The following is a 14229-nucleotide window of genomic DNA, read 5'->3' as shown; positions in this document are numbered from 1 at the left end:
TAAATCTAACTCTACCATAATTGGATTTTAATTTTAACCCTAACCCTAACTCTAACCCTAACCTTGACTCAAAACTCTAACCCTAACCCTAACTCTAACATTAACCCAACTGTAAAATTAACTCTATTGGTAACTCAAACCCTAAAACTAACCCTAATTCTAATCCTAACTCTAACTCCAGCTCTAGCTCTAACCCTAACTCTAACCATAACTCAAACTCAAACCCTAAACCTAACCCTAATCCTAACCCAAATTATAATGCTCTGTCTACCCCTAACTCAAACTATAACCCTAACCCTAACTCAAAATCTAACCCTAACTCATACTCTAACCCTAAACCTGACCCTAGCCCTAACCCTAACCTAGAACCTTACCCTAACCCTAACCCTAACCCTATCTATAACCCTAATCCTAACCCTAACTCTAATCCTAATCTTAACCCTAATTCTAATCCTAACACTAACCTTAACCCTACCCCTAACTCTAACCATAAATCTAACTCTACCATAATTAGAATCTAACCCTAACCCTAACCTTAACCCTAGCTCAAACCCTTACCCTAACTTTGTCCCTAAGCATATATCTACGTATGACTATAACATTTTACATTACAATATCCCAAAAATAATATATATATTTTTATCTAAATTAAACTCCTTATATTAAATTTAAAATAATATTTGACTCAAACCTTAACCGTAACCCTAACCTTAACCATGAGCATTACTCTAACCCTAACCTTAACCATAAACATAACTCTACACCTAACTCTAACCCTAATTCTAACTCTACCATAATTGGACTCTAATCCTATCCCTAACCCTAACTATAAGCATAACTCTAACCCTAGCCTTAACCATGAGCATAATTCTAACGTTAGCCTTACTATAACCCTAACACTAACCCTAATCATAACCATAACCATAACTCTAACCCTAACCTTAACCATGACCATAACATTAACCCTAACCTTAACCATAAACATAACTCTAATCTAAACCATAACCATAACTCTAACAATAACCATAACCATAACTCTATCCCTAACCTTAACCATAGCTCAAACCCTAACCCTAACTCCAACCCTAACTCTAATGCTAACCCTAACCCTAATTCTATCCCTAAGGTTAACATTAACTATAATGGTAACTTTGTCCCTAACCATATATCTATGTATGACTATAACATTTTACATTACAATATTCCAAAAATAAAAAAATATATTTTTAATCTATATTAAACTCCTTATATTAAATTTTTAAAAATATTTTGAAGCATAATTTTATACTAACTTCATACAACTCTAATTAAAAATTAATTAACAATTTTATAGTAACCTTATCAAAATAAAAAATAAAAAGTAAATATTTTTCTTATTGCGCCGCGACTGCCACTAGCTATATATACCTCTATATATATTACGCCGAGAGTAATTGTTCTCGAGGCGCCTATTTTTATTTTCATTAATCCCAACTTCGATTAAAATAACTTTGGGATTAAATAAAAATAGGCGCCTCGAGAACGATTACTCTCGACGTAATATATATAGAAGTATATATATCTAGTAGGTTAATAGTTTATAATATTATATGGTGGTGAAATTAACCAATATCTATCAACAGAGTTATGTGATGATAAAAGCAGGATCAGAACATCAACCCTGTGTATTTTGAGTGCATTTGTAAATTTCATTTATTGTATGTTGCAAAGACTTAAGTCACGCCCAAGAAGTATGCCTGGAATTCTAACAAAACCAATGATAGAAAAGACAAAGATCTATGGAGAAGTTGTATATGGACTTGCATATAATTTAAATTAATAGAAACCAGTATACGAAGAATAATTGAAGGCCAAAAGAATGTGTATTTGAAAAGATTGAACTCCCACATGCGTATATAAAGAAAAGGGGTTTCTTGAACCAATCGAAACTTGACGTGTAAGGAAAAGATGATTGCCAACAACAAAAGAAAGCATCCTATTAAATTCTTTAAATGGAGAATACAAGTGACAGGCGTCTAAATGCTTGCCTATATTATGTGCCCCCGAACAAATATATACAAGGAAGTTTGGATGTTGGGTTTGCAAGAGACATGGCTAGAGTGGATGTAAACAAGATAAGAGTGTCTGTCACCCACCTATGTGGCAGAGACATTAATTGTGAAATCAAAAAGTGTTGGAAGAATTCAACAAAGAAAATTGGTCTTGAAGAGACGCGACAATAGAAGAGCCAGTTGTGAGCAAATTACACATCAGTTACAATTGTTTTAAAAGAAGTTAAATATCACTCATATCTTGAATCTAAGGGAGTCAATATGTAAGAGGATTTTACTGCAATGATGTTTAAAGAGATATAATGTTACCCAGATTGAAGGGCTTCGTGGCAGATCATTTCATCCATTGAGCAGAAGGAAGAGAGCTGCGGCAACGATGAACATGTGGTGAGCATAAGAGAGTCTAGGGCCAAGGTCGAGGCCGAGCTTACCAAGATTTGTGCTTCGGTCCTGCGCCTCCTGGACTCTCATCTCATTCCATCCTCTACAACTGGTGAGTCCAAGTTTTTTTTTTTTTTTTTTTGAAGATGAAGGGCGATTACCATCGTTATCTTGCTGAGTTTAAGACCGGAGCAGAGCGCAAGGAAGGCACTGAGAGAACCTTGCTCACTTACAAGGTTGCATAGGATATTGCGGTGGCAAAGCTCACCCTGACGCATCCTATTAGAATTGGTCTGGTGCTTAACTTTTCTATATTTTTACTACAAAATTTTGAATTCTCCAAATTGTGCTTGTGCCCTTGCTAAAATGGTGTGTGGTTTCTATTGTAAATTTGTGAGTTGGATCTGCTAAGAAGGGCATAGGAACCATTAGTGTGATGGATCTGAAGTAGAGATTATGGTTGGGAACAATGTTATGCGTGCAAAGTGATTCATACTTACCCTTTGCTGAGTGTTACTATAAAATGGTATGTTGCGAAAGGTATGAAGATGTTTATAAACACAGCTGGATAAAATTCCAACTAGATATTGTGAAAATGTTGGGAATATTAATCATCAAGCTTTAACATTTACAATGCATAGCTTATACAATCTGAATAAGCAGGAGTGGATGTATTTGGTGGAATGACATTGATGTCTAGATGGTGTGCATATTGATAATGACTTTCTTTCTTGGAAATGGAGAAAGAAATGATGACATGGGTATGGGACATAATGTGGCTTGAGCTACAAGGAGATAGGTTGTGTGTCCAAATATATGCAACTTTGTTGGTGTACCTCTATGTTCAATAATATAAGAGTGGGAATCTAACATTGTAAGGGGGAATGATAACTAATGTTCCTTTCCCATTTGAACCATCCTTATATAGGAGCAGAAAAAATACTCAAATTGTTTGACAAATTCTTACATGGAGGCATTTCCTAATTTGATAAGTATTTATTATCCTCGGGTATTGCAGGTATCTACTAATTGTAGTCTCTCTCTTATTTTGTATTTCTATAATTACTATAAAGAGCTATTTGCCTTGATCTTTTCCTTTGTCTATGAGGATGTTCTTGTAGGAAAAGAAGATTGGTACATTAGGCATGCTACCAAATATTTTGTAGACTCAATCTTATGACAGTAGCTCCAAAGAAGCTGTGATTTAGGATTCACGAATCATCTAATGATTAGGTTGGATAATGTGAGTTTCTTGAAGCAAATATCCTTGATGATTGAAATAATGAGAGGGAGTCTGACAGTTCATTAGAGGCAACCTTGGAGAAAGAGAGGGAGCAGAAAATAGAAATGCTTCAATCAAACTTTTGACAATATTGGTTCAGAAGGAGTAGACCTTGTTGATAGATTCAACACTAGTCAGAAACTATAATAGCTAAAGGACTATGATTCATGGGATAAAGTCTCATGTATGTAGGCTGGAAGGCTTTGTGCTATAAGGATACCCATTGAACTAGGGAAGCATGACATGACTTGCTTCCAAGAGGTTAGAAGGATGATAACAGATTCAGAGGAAGTCCAACACTTCATCGGAGAGAACTTTGTGCTAAGAGGTCAGAAAAGTTGATATCAAACTAAGAGGGAGAAACCTTATTCTTTGATATGTTTTATGGTGAATGTTGTGACAATACCACATGATAGTATTCGTGGAGATTTTATGCGAACTTTTGATGTCATACATGTATGAACTTGTCCCCTGTGTATATCATGAAGAAGTGATGACTTCTAAATGATTATCACTTGTATTAAGAGAAGTTGTTGTAAAGTGACGTCTTTACAATAACTTGTAGCATGATTCATTTTTTGTGAAATTGTTTCATGCAAAAGCTTTATCTTATAAATCAACAACTAGGTGTTTGATATCATTAATTTGATTATCTACAAGTTGCTTGTATAGATATATTTTCAGTATTTGGTGAATATCTTGCCTTGATATTCTGATAGGCCATTACCACATTGAGTACTTGGTGGATATCATTTAGTTGATGTTATGATAGGCCATTACTCAAAGTATTTGGTGAATATCATTTGATTGATGTTCTGATAGGCCAGTGCTCATGTTACCAAATATGATATCAAATAGAAATTGGTGAATATCTTATATTGATATTCTGATAGGCCAATACTTATATGATATCATATACTGGAAATCTTTTGATCAAAGATTTCCTATATGTATTATTTTAAAAATATTACCTATGGTGTAATATCTATGTGTTTTATCCTTCTTCATTAAGAGGGAGTGTTAATGTTATTATTTTGTCGAATAAATTATATTATATATATGAGATATATAATATATTACAAATATTATATATGGAATAATTAACATATATTAAGAGTTTTACACACACACACACACACACACACACATAAAAAATACATTAAGAGTATATTAATTGTGTTATAACTATATCTAATTATATCTAATGTAAGTTAATATATTAAAGAGACATGTCTCTTCAAGAGGCATGCCTATTTATTTCATATATATATATATATATATATATATATATATATATTCATTTGAATGGTAACTTGAAAAACACAAAAATATCCTCAAGTGCTATTACAAGTTATAGATTCTATTTCACTAACATGAACGAATGTTCCAAGTTGCTCCTTTCCATTAATATTTTTATCAAAACTAGCCAACATCTAAAGTTTTAAAAACATTTTATTTTTAAATTAATTTTTAATTGGCTAGAAGTAGTTTTTTGGGATAAAATTAATTTTTTGAAACAGAAATTCAAAAAATAAATTTCTAGAATGTTCAACAAATTCTAGAATTCTCTAGGGATCTTGAATTATATTTGAAAAGTTAATAAGCCAACATTTATTATCCTATTTATTAGTGTTTGTAAGCACAGACAAAGAGTGAGGTACAATATTGGTGTAATAACCCCCTAGTGACATTTGATATCTATTAATTTTAATAAAAACATATATATTGATTCATGAAATAATGAAATTGTCTATAACAATAATAATATTAGATGTCTTTATATTATTCAAATGATAATAATTGACAAAAGAATGCACAATAAAAATAATCCTAATATATCTAACAAATATAAAATAACACTATAATTCATTAAATGGTTGATAAAGTAAGTTATCTACTAAATAGAATCATAATAAAATATATTTATGGTGACCCTTAGAAGGGTTGCAAGGTGGCATGGTCACCATAAATTAAAGAATGAGAACGACTACAAAAGGGGTAGCGAGAAAGGAAGAAAAGGACACGTCATAGAGTTAAGGAAGGAGATCATCACTAAATAGTAAAACAAAGGATGAAAAGGGACACCCTAGAATCACCTCAATCACTGCCGAGTACAAACAGTGCAGAGTGATGTGGGTAAGGGTCAACACGGAGCACCACAGATAATCAATTGGTCACATCGAAGAACTTGGAGGGACTCTCAGGTGTATAAAGACTTTCCACCGTCGATTTAGCAAAGTGTACATGGACGGGGAGCAAGACAAGTGGGTGGTGCAGTCATCGTTGTGGAAAGACAAGGGTCCAGTCTAAGCACACCATCCACCAATCCAAAGAAATTAATTCTCTTGATCATAGAATGAGGATAGTGCGTGGACTGAGGATACCTCATGGAAAGGGGACCCATACCCCAAGGCAAGCTATACATAACACACATGGAGAACAAGAGCTTATACATAAAGAAAGGTATCTATAAAAAAATCTCAATGAAGCAACAAAAAAAGAATAATAAGTTGTCTCCAAGATATTATGGACCTACCAAATCATGCAAAAGATTGGTAGTGTTGCCTACAAGCTTGAGTTGCCACCAACAATAAAGATACATCCAATTTTTCATGTTTTTTGTTTGAAGAAGGTAATTGGGCAGAATATTCCTACTCAAACAATACTCCCAGAACTTGATGAAGAAGGAAGAATAATTTTGGAACCAGAGTGCATTCTTCAAACATGCAAGAAGAAGTTGAGGAACAAAAAATTGACTTAGTATCTCATCCAATGGAAGAATTTACTAGTTGAAGAGGCCACATGGGAGGATGAGGAGTTCATTCAAAAGAATCCACTTGGTTAGCATTAAGGAAAATGCTTCTTTCAAGAGAGGGGGCATGCTATGCCCTTAATATTGTTGTATATAGGGTTATGAATAGTCAATTTGTGGCTATCTTAATCCTTAATTTAAGTCATGTTATCATTATTATATTATTATTTAAGTAGATAGGTCAGCCTAGGTATTATGAAGGGTTGTGTCTATTCAACCTAAGCATAATTAGGTATATACAGGAGGTTGTGAGTCTTATTTCATCATGATATTGTGTTCTCATTAGAGATATTTGGAGGTTGCCCCCTCGAAGTGGCCTATTACTCTCAGTTATTATCATTTATTTATATAATATTTCATATTATGTCTTTTATTGTGCAAGTTATTTCATTACAAGTGGTATTAGAGCATGATCTTGGCACCATAGAGGCAAGATTTTTTCTCAACATTGGGGCGATTTTGGGAAGAGCATAACTTTCCAATTTTAGCAATTTTTTTCAAATGTTTTTAAAGGGTTTTCGAAGACCATATTAAAGAAGCTATAGTCTAAAATTTAGAGGAACTGGAGCATATTTGAGAAAATTATTGCAAAATTACTATATCTACACAATTTTTTGAGATCTTCATATCTCTCACATCCTGCCAAATTGGAGTATAACTTGTATTGGGTTTTTCAATACATAGAAGAGGATCCTAAATTCAAAGCTTGGAGAAATTGAAAAACAAAAATAAACAAGATATTGTAAAATTAGGAAAATTCTCTCTCAAGGTAGCAAATTTGCTTTAAAAAAATTTGGATTTTTTTTGAGTAAGGATTTCTTGGCCCTAGTAAGTTATAGAAAAAACAAACAAATCAGAGAATTTACATTTCATTTGTGTGATTTATTTCAAAAACATTAGTTTTCCATCATGACGGGGCCTCCAACAAGAGGCAAAAATAATTCTACCACACCGGGGAAATCCTCTGATTAGGATTGGGAAGCAACAGAGGATAGTAATCCGAATGAGGAACTTAATAAGTTCAAGGAAGAGGTTAAGAAGGATATGTGTGACCTACGAGGAGATATATCAGATATACGAAGCATGTTAAGAACTTATATAAATGAAAGAAGGAAGGAGATCTCGAGCAATTAAGGTGAAACCATCAAGTCGACTAATAGTGACACAAATTTTATTAATCCTACGAGATCTAGGAATTTTTTTTTCCAAAGGTGGATATGCGCAAATTTGATGACAATGATCCTCTAACATGGATAAATCAAATGCAGATTTTTTTTGAAGTACATCAAATCCCATAAAGGTTACGATGGCTTCCTTATATCTAGAACTAGAGCAATTCATTTGGTATCATTGGCTTTGTACTCATAGGAGGAAAAAGGGTTTCACTGTATCATGGTTGATTTTTACAGAAGAACTCCAAGCACAATATAGAAATAGTGTGACATAAAACTTCTTTAGCCAACTTGCTAAGCTTCAACAAACAAGATCAGTTAAGGACTATATTCAAAAATTCCAAACTCTATCCTTAAGAGTGGATACAATTACAAAGAAGAACTTGAATGATTTATTCCTGGGTGGTCTCAAGGATCACATTCAACATGAGGTACACATGTTTTGTCCCACTTCAGTAAACGAGTCTTTTAGATTGGCACACAGGGTAGAGGAGAAGTTCTTGATTACTAGAAAGCAAGGGGCTAATGTGACAAGAGAAAAATGATATTCAACAACTTATCTTCCTCAACCTACTAGGTTGACTCCACAAAAAATAGGAGAAAAGAGAAAAAGGGTTATGTTTTAATTGTGTTAGAAAATATAGTGAAAAGAAATTTTTCTATATTGAAGGTCCATGTGAGGAAGAAGAGGATGAGACCATATCAGACGAGGATAGGGAGTTAGGTGAGGAATCAGATGATTCTCAACCAATCATTTCTTGTCATGCACTTTCAGGTTTCAGTGCACCACAAACTCTCAAGGTAGTGGGTTTCTTAAAGAAGCAGAAAGTAACAGTGTTGATCGACTTAGGTAGTACTCATAATTTCATCAACAAAAAGTTGGCAACTCTTCAAAATTGTTTTATATATCCAGCCCCAGAGTTTCAAGTTTTGATTGCAGATGGGGGCACAATTAGTTGTTCAGGGAAGTGTCATAGCATCAAATTATCCATGGGAGATTATCAATTTGATACCCCAATGTATGCGATATCCATGGGTGCAGCGGATATTGTTTTGGGAGTACAATGGCTTACTACATTGGTAACAATTGAGATGAACTTCCAAGAACTATTCATGTGATTTCAATCACAAGGAAAGGTAGTGGAGCTAAGGGGATTGAAGGAAAAATCCCCACAGATGGTAAGCTCTCATCAAATGCAAAAGCTTCTTAAGAAAGGTGCGGATGGATTTGTGGCCCAACTATGTTCATTAGAAGTCTCTCAATCTTCTGCTCTTACTCATCCATATTTACAAGCAATAATTGATCGTCACTCATTGATTCTTGGAGATATGCCTAAAGGACTTCCTCCTAAGAGGGATCATGACCGTGCCATACAACTAGTTCTAGGGAGTCAGCCACCAAACATTAGGCCTTATAGGTACCCACACATACAAAAAAGTGAGATAGAAAAAATTGTTGAGGAAATGCTAGAGGCAGGAATTATCAGGCATAGCCAAAGTGCTTATTCCTCACCTATTGTGCTGGTGCGTAAGAAGGATGAAACTTGGCACATGTGTCCAAATTATAGAGTGCTCAACAAGTACACCATTAAAGATAAGTTTCCTATTCCAGTCATTGATGATCTTCTAGATGAATTAAATGGAGTTATGTATTTTACCAAGTTAGATCGGGTTATCACCAAATTCGAATTAAGGAGGAAGATATTTGTAAGACAACATTTCAAACTCATGAAGGTCATTATGAATTTTTGGTGATGCCATTCAGTCTTACCAATGCACCATCTACATTCCAAAGTTTGATGAATTCAATTTTTAAGAAGTTCTTGAGAAAGTTTGTGTTAATGTTTTTTGATGATATATTAATTTATAGCAAGACTTGGGAAGAACATTTGTAGCATGTAGATCAAGCATTAAAATTACTCAAAGATCATTGACTCTATGCTAAGCCATCTAAGTGTGCTTTTGGTCTTAAGGAGGTGGAGTATTTGGGACACATAGTTTCACATGAAGGAGTAAAGGTGGACCCTAAAAAAATTAAGGCTATCATGGAATGGCCTATTCCAAAAACTATTAAGAAATTGAGGGGTCTCTTGGGATTGACATGATACTATAGAAGGTTTGTGAAGAATTATGGTCATATAGCAACACCCTTACAACTCTATTGAAGAAGGGTTCTTTTCATTGGAATGAATATGCTAATGTATCATTTGAGCAATTGAAGAAGGCTATGTGTACAACTCCAGTGCTTGCCACTCTAGACTTCATGAAGGAATTCATTGTGGAATGTGATGCTTCTAGAAATGGGATAGGACCAGTTCTAATGCAAGAAGTTCGACCAATTTCTTTTGAGATTCATCAATTAAAATTTAAAAATCAACTCAAACCTCTTTATGAGAAGGAAATGTTAGCAATCCTTCATGCAGTTTAAAAATGGAGGCTTCATTTAATGGGTTGAAATTTCAAGGTTAAGATAGATCATGATAGCCTAAAATATTTTTTGGAACAAAGACTATCATCAGAAGAGCAACAAAAATGGGTCACTAAGATGTTGGGATATGACTTTGAAATTGTATACGAGAAAGGGAAGGAAAATATTGTGGCTGATGCACTTTCTAGGAAGGATGTAAAAGGTAAAGCCTCATTGTGTGCCCTTTTAATATTACAAGAAAATTGGGTGGTAGAAGCCAAAGAAGAGGGGGAAAATGATGTTGCAATAAGTAATCTCATCCAGAAAATAAAAAGTGACCCTAGTAGTTCAGATAAGTTTTGTTTAAAGGGGGATATTCTTTGGTATAAAGAGCGCTTGTATCTCTACAAGAATTCCACTCTTAAACACAAGATTCTCAAAGAACTAAATGAGTCCCCAATTGGTGATCGTTCGATATTTTTGAAGACATATCATCAAGTCAAGAAAGATTTTTTTTGGGAAGGGCTAAAAGGTGATGTTCAAAAATTTGAGGCTGAATGTTTGGTTTTTCAAAGAAATAAGGGGGAAACAATAAAGACACCAGGTCTCTTGCAGCCTTTATCTATTCCTAGCCAACATTGGGAAGAGGTATCCATGGACTTCATCACAGGGCTCCCCAAATCTAAAGGTCATAATGTCATCATGGTAGTAGTTGATTGCCTCACTAAATATGCACATTTTATTGCATTATCACATCCTTGCACAACAAGTATAGTGGCAAAAGTTTTCTTGGAGAATATCCAAAAGATACATGGTACACCTAAGGTTATTGTTAGTGATTGTGACCCTATCTTTGCCAGTCACTTTTGGAAAGATTTATCCTCATGTTTGGGTACTCAATTGGCTCATAGTTCTTCATACCATCCGCAATCAGATGGGAAAATTGAGGTGGTTAATAAATGTTTGGAAGGATATCTACGCTGTTTCACTTCATAAAAACAATCTCAATGGGTAGATTGGCTACCTTTTGTAGAATGGTGGTACAATACTTCTTTTCTTGGCTCATCAAAAATGTCTCCATTTTTGGCACTTTATGGATATCATCCTCCTTCCATCACATCATCATTAAAGGTGTCACCAAGAGTTCAAGCACCAGAGGATCACTTGCTTCATCAACAACAAGTACTTTCAGGACTCAAGGAGAATTTAGCTATGGCACAAAATTGAATGAAACAACAAGCAGACCAACATCGTAGTCAAAGAAATTTTGAAGTTGGGGACTAGGTCTTCTTGAGATTATAGCCTTATAAACAAATCTCAATGAAGCAACAAAAAAAGAATAATAAGTTGTCTCCAAGATATTATGGACCATACCAAATCATGCAAAAGATTGGTAGTGTTGCCTACAAGCTTGAGTTGCCACCAATAACAAAGATACATCCAGTTTTTCATGTTTCTTGTAATTGGGTAGAATATTCCTACTCAAATAGTACTACCAAAACTTGATGAAGAAGGAATAATAATTTTGGAAGTAGAGTGCATTCTTCAAACACACACGAAGAAGCTGAGGAACAAAACCCTAACTTGGTATCTCATCCAATGGAAGAATTTACTAGTTGAAGAGGCCACATGGGAGGATGAGGAGTTCATTCAAAAGAATCCACACTTTGTTAGCATTGAGGACAATGCTTCTTTCAAGAGAGGGGGGCACGCTACGCCCTTAATATTGTTGTATACAGGGTTATGAATAGTCAACTTCTGGCTATCTTAATCCTTAATTAAGTCATCATTAATATATTTAATTAAGTAGGTAAGTCGGCCTAGGTGTTATGAAGGGTTGTGTCTATTCAACTTAAGAATAATTAGGTATATATAGGAGGTTGTGAGTCTTATTTCATCACGATATTGTGAAGTGTGGTCTCACTGGAGATATTTGGAGGTTGCCCCCTCGAAGTGGCCTATTATTCTCAGCTATTATCAAATATTTATATAATATTTCATATTATTTATTCTATTGTGAAAGTTATTTCATTACATATCCACTAAATATAATCATAATAAAATATATTTATGATGACCCTTAGAAGTGTCACAAGGTGGCATGGTCACCATATATTAAAGATTGAGAATGACTACAAAAGGGGTAGCGAGAAAGGAAGAAAAGGAGGATACGTCATAGAGTTAAGGGATGAGATCATCACTAAATAATAAAACAAAGGACAAAAAAGGATGCCCTATCATCACCACAATCACCGCCGAGTACAAACAATGTAGGGTGACATGGGTAAGGGTCAACCTAGAGCACCAAAAATAATCAAATGGTCACATCGAAGAACTCGGAGGGACTATCGAGCGTATAAAGACTTTCCATCGCCGATTCAACAAAGTCTACATGGACGAGGAGCAGGACAAGTGGGTGACACAACCATCACCATGGAAAGACAAGGGTTCGGTCTAAGCACAGCATCCACCAATCCAAAGTAGTTAATTCCTTTGATCGTAGAACAAGGATAGCTCATAGACCAAGGATAGCTCATGGAAAGGGGACCCATACCCCAAGGCAAGCTGTAGATAGCACACGTGGAGAACAAGAGCTCATACATAAAGAAAGGTATACTAAGGTAATGGACACTCGTATGACATTATGAGTGGGAGATTAAATAATGAGGATATCCATTTATACTGAGATATTAAATATGTGTGTGTGTGTGTGTGTGTGTGTGAGAGAGAGAGAGAGAGAGAGAGAGAGAGAGAGAGAGAGAGATTGATTAAAAGATATTATAATTCAATTTTAATTGGTATTTAGAAATATAAATAAATAAATTATTTGGTTTGTATATTTCTCACAAAATGAATGAAAGGACCCATGGTGCCAGTATAAGGACATTGCTCGCCTATATAAATGGCTTCAGACCACTATAGAGTCAAGACTCTTTATATAAATGGCTAGGATAGGATTAAAAATAAATCTTCTAGTGCTAGTGCAAGAGGTGAGATCCTCGTATAAATGGCTAACATGCCAGTGCGAGAAATGTGTAGCTCTGTATAAATGGCTAGATGAGAAAAAGATAATGGCTAGAAATAAGGAGAAAATAATATACTTATAATTTTTAGTATTTAATTCTAACCTTTATTTTTCAAGTATTATTGTCCCAATCTAACCCTCATACTGGGGACATTACAATTGGTGGCCCTTTTTTTTTCCCTACACAGAAATGGAAAAGAATAAATCCCAATAACACCATGACTATTATGCCTGTGGCTTTCAAATTTTGTTTTGACCACTAAAAAGCAGAAGCTAATCTTTTCTTCCCATTCACACAAACACCAAATTCTGAAATCTCCGCTAATGGAAACACTATGCTTCAAGGGCTAAAACTCTCGTTGCCTTTTAGGCAAAATTATCGTAGAAACTTGGAATCTGACAGAGGACTCTCAAAATCTAGCAAATCAAAATGCAATGATTTAAAAAAACTTTTATTTGTCACATTACAATAAAGAGAGCTAACCATAAATAATTTATTTTTCATTATTATTAAAGAAAATATATTACTAAATTTCAAATAGTTGATTCACAAAAATAAAATGATTTAAACAAATAAGAAATTTTCATTATCAAATTTCAAACAAATAAGACTATAAAGTCAAATAATTATAAGATAAGATTACACATATGCACATGCTTTGAATGCATACCAATATAATTGTCTATTTTATGATTTTAATATATTTTTTTATTTTTAAATTTATTTTTTTATCATTGATCCATATTTAATTATGTTTTTGATTAAGTAAAACAAGTTTTACAGGGATCCTGATACCCAAAAGTTTACAACATTTAAAGATAGAAAATTAAAAAAGTCTAGCTAACATGATACTGCTACGAAAAGCCAAAACCAACAAAAGGCACAAGGTCAGGAGGCAAAAGCCAACAACCTAATGTATAAGAAAAACAAAAAGCAAAACAAACTATTGGTTGTCCTTATCCAGGTCCTGTAGAGTTTTTGCAGCTTTGTTGTCCTTCTGATTGTCTGCTCCTTCCTGGTTCTTGTTCTGGGCATCCACCTGGTCCACCTGGTTCACCTGGTCCCTAGCTTCTTTCAGAGAAAACTCATCCTGTCCAA

The 14229-nt window shown here is 34.3% G+C and overlaps 1 pseudogene; it reads left to right on the top strand.

The window, feature by feature from the left end:
* The first annotated feature begins 1991 nt into the window (after positions 1 to 1991).
* LOC149545087 (14-3-3-like protein GF14-C) lies at positions 1992 to 14199 on the top strand (annotated as a pseudogene).
* The last annotated feature ends 30 nt before the right edge of the window (positions 14200 to 14229 follow it).

The sequence above is a fragment of the Cupressus sempervirens genome, chromosome 8, assembly GCF_028749045.1.
Source record: "Cupressus sempervirens isolate cs-2001-9-10 chromosome 8, ASM2874904v1, whole genome shotgun sequence".
NCBI lineage: Eukaryota > Viridiplantae > Streptophyta > Pinopsida > Cupressales > Cupressaceae > Cupressus > Cupressus sempervirens.
Note: the sequence above shows the minus strand (reverse complement) of the source record. Positions and strands in the feature narration are given on the sequence as shown.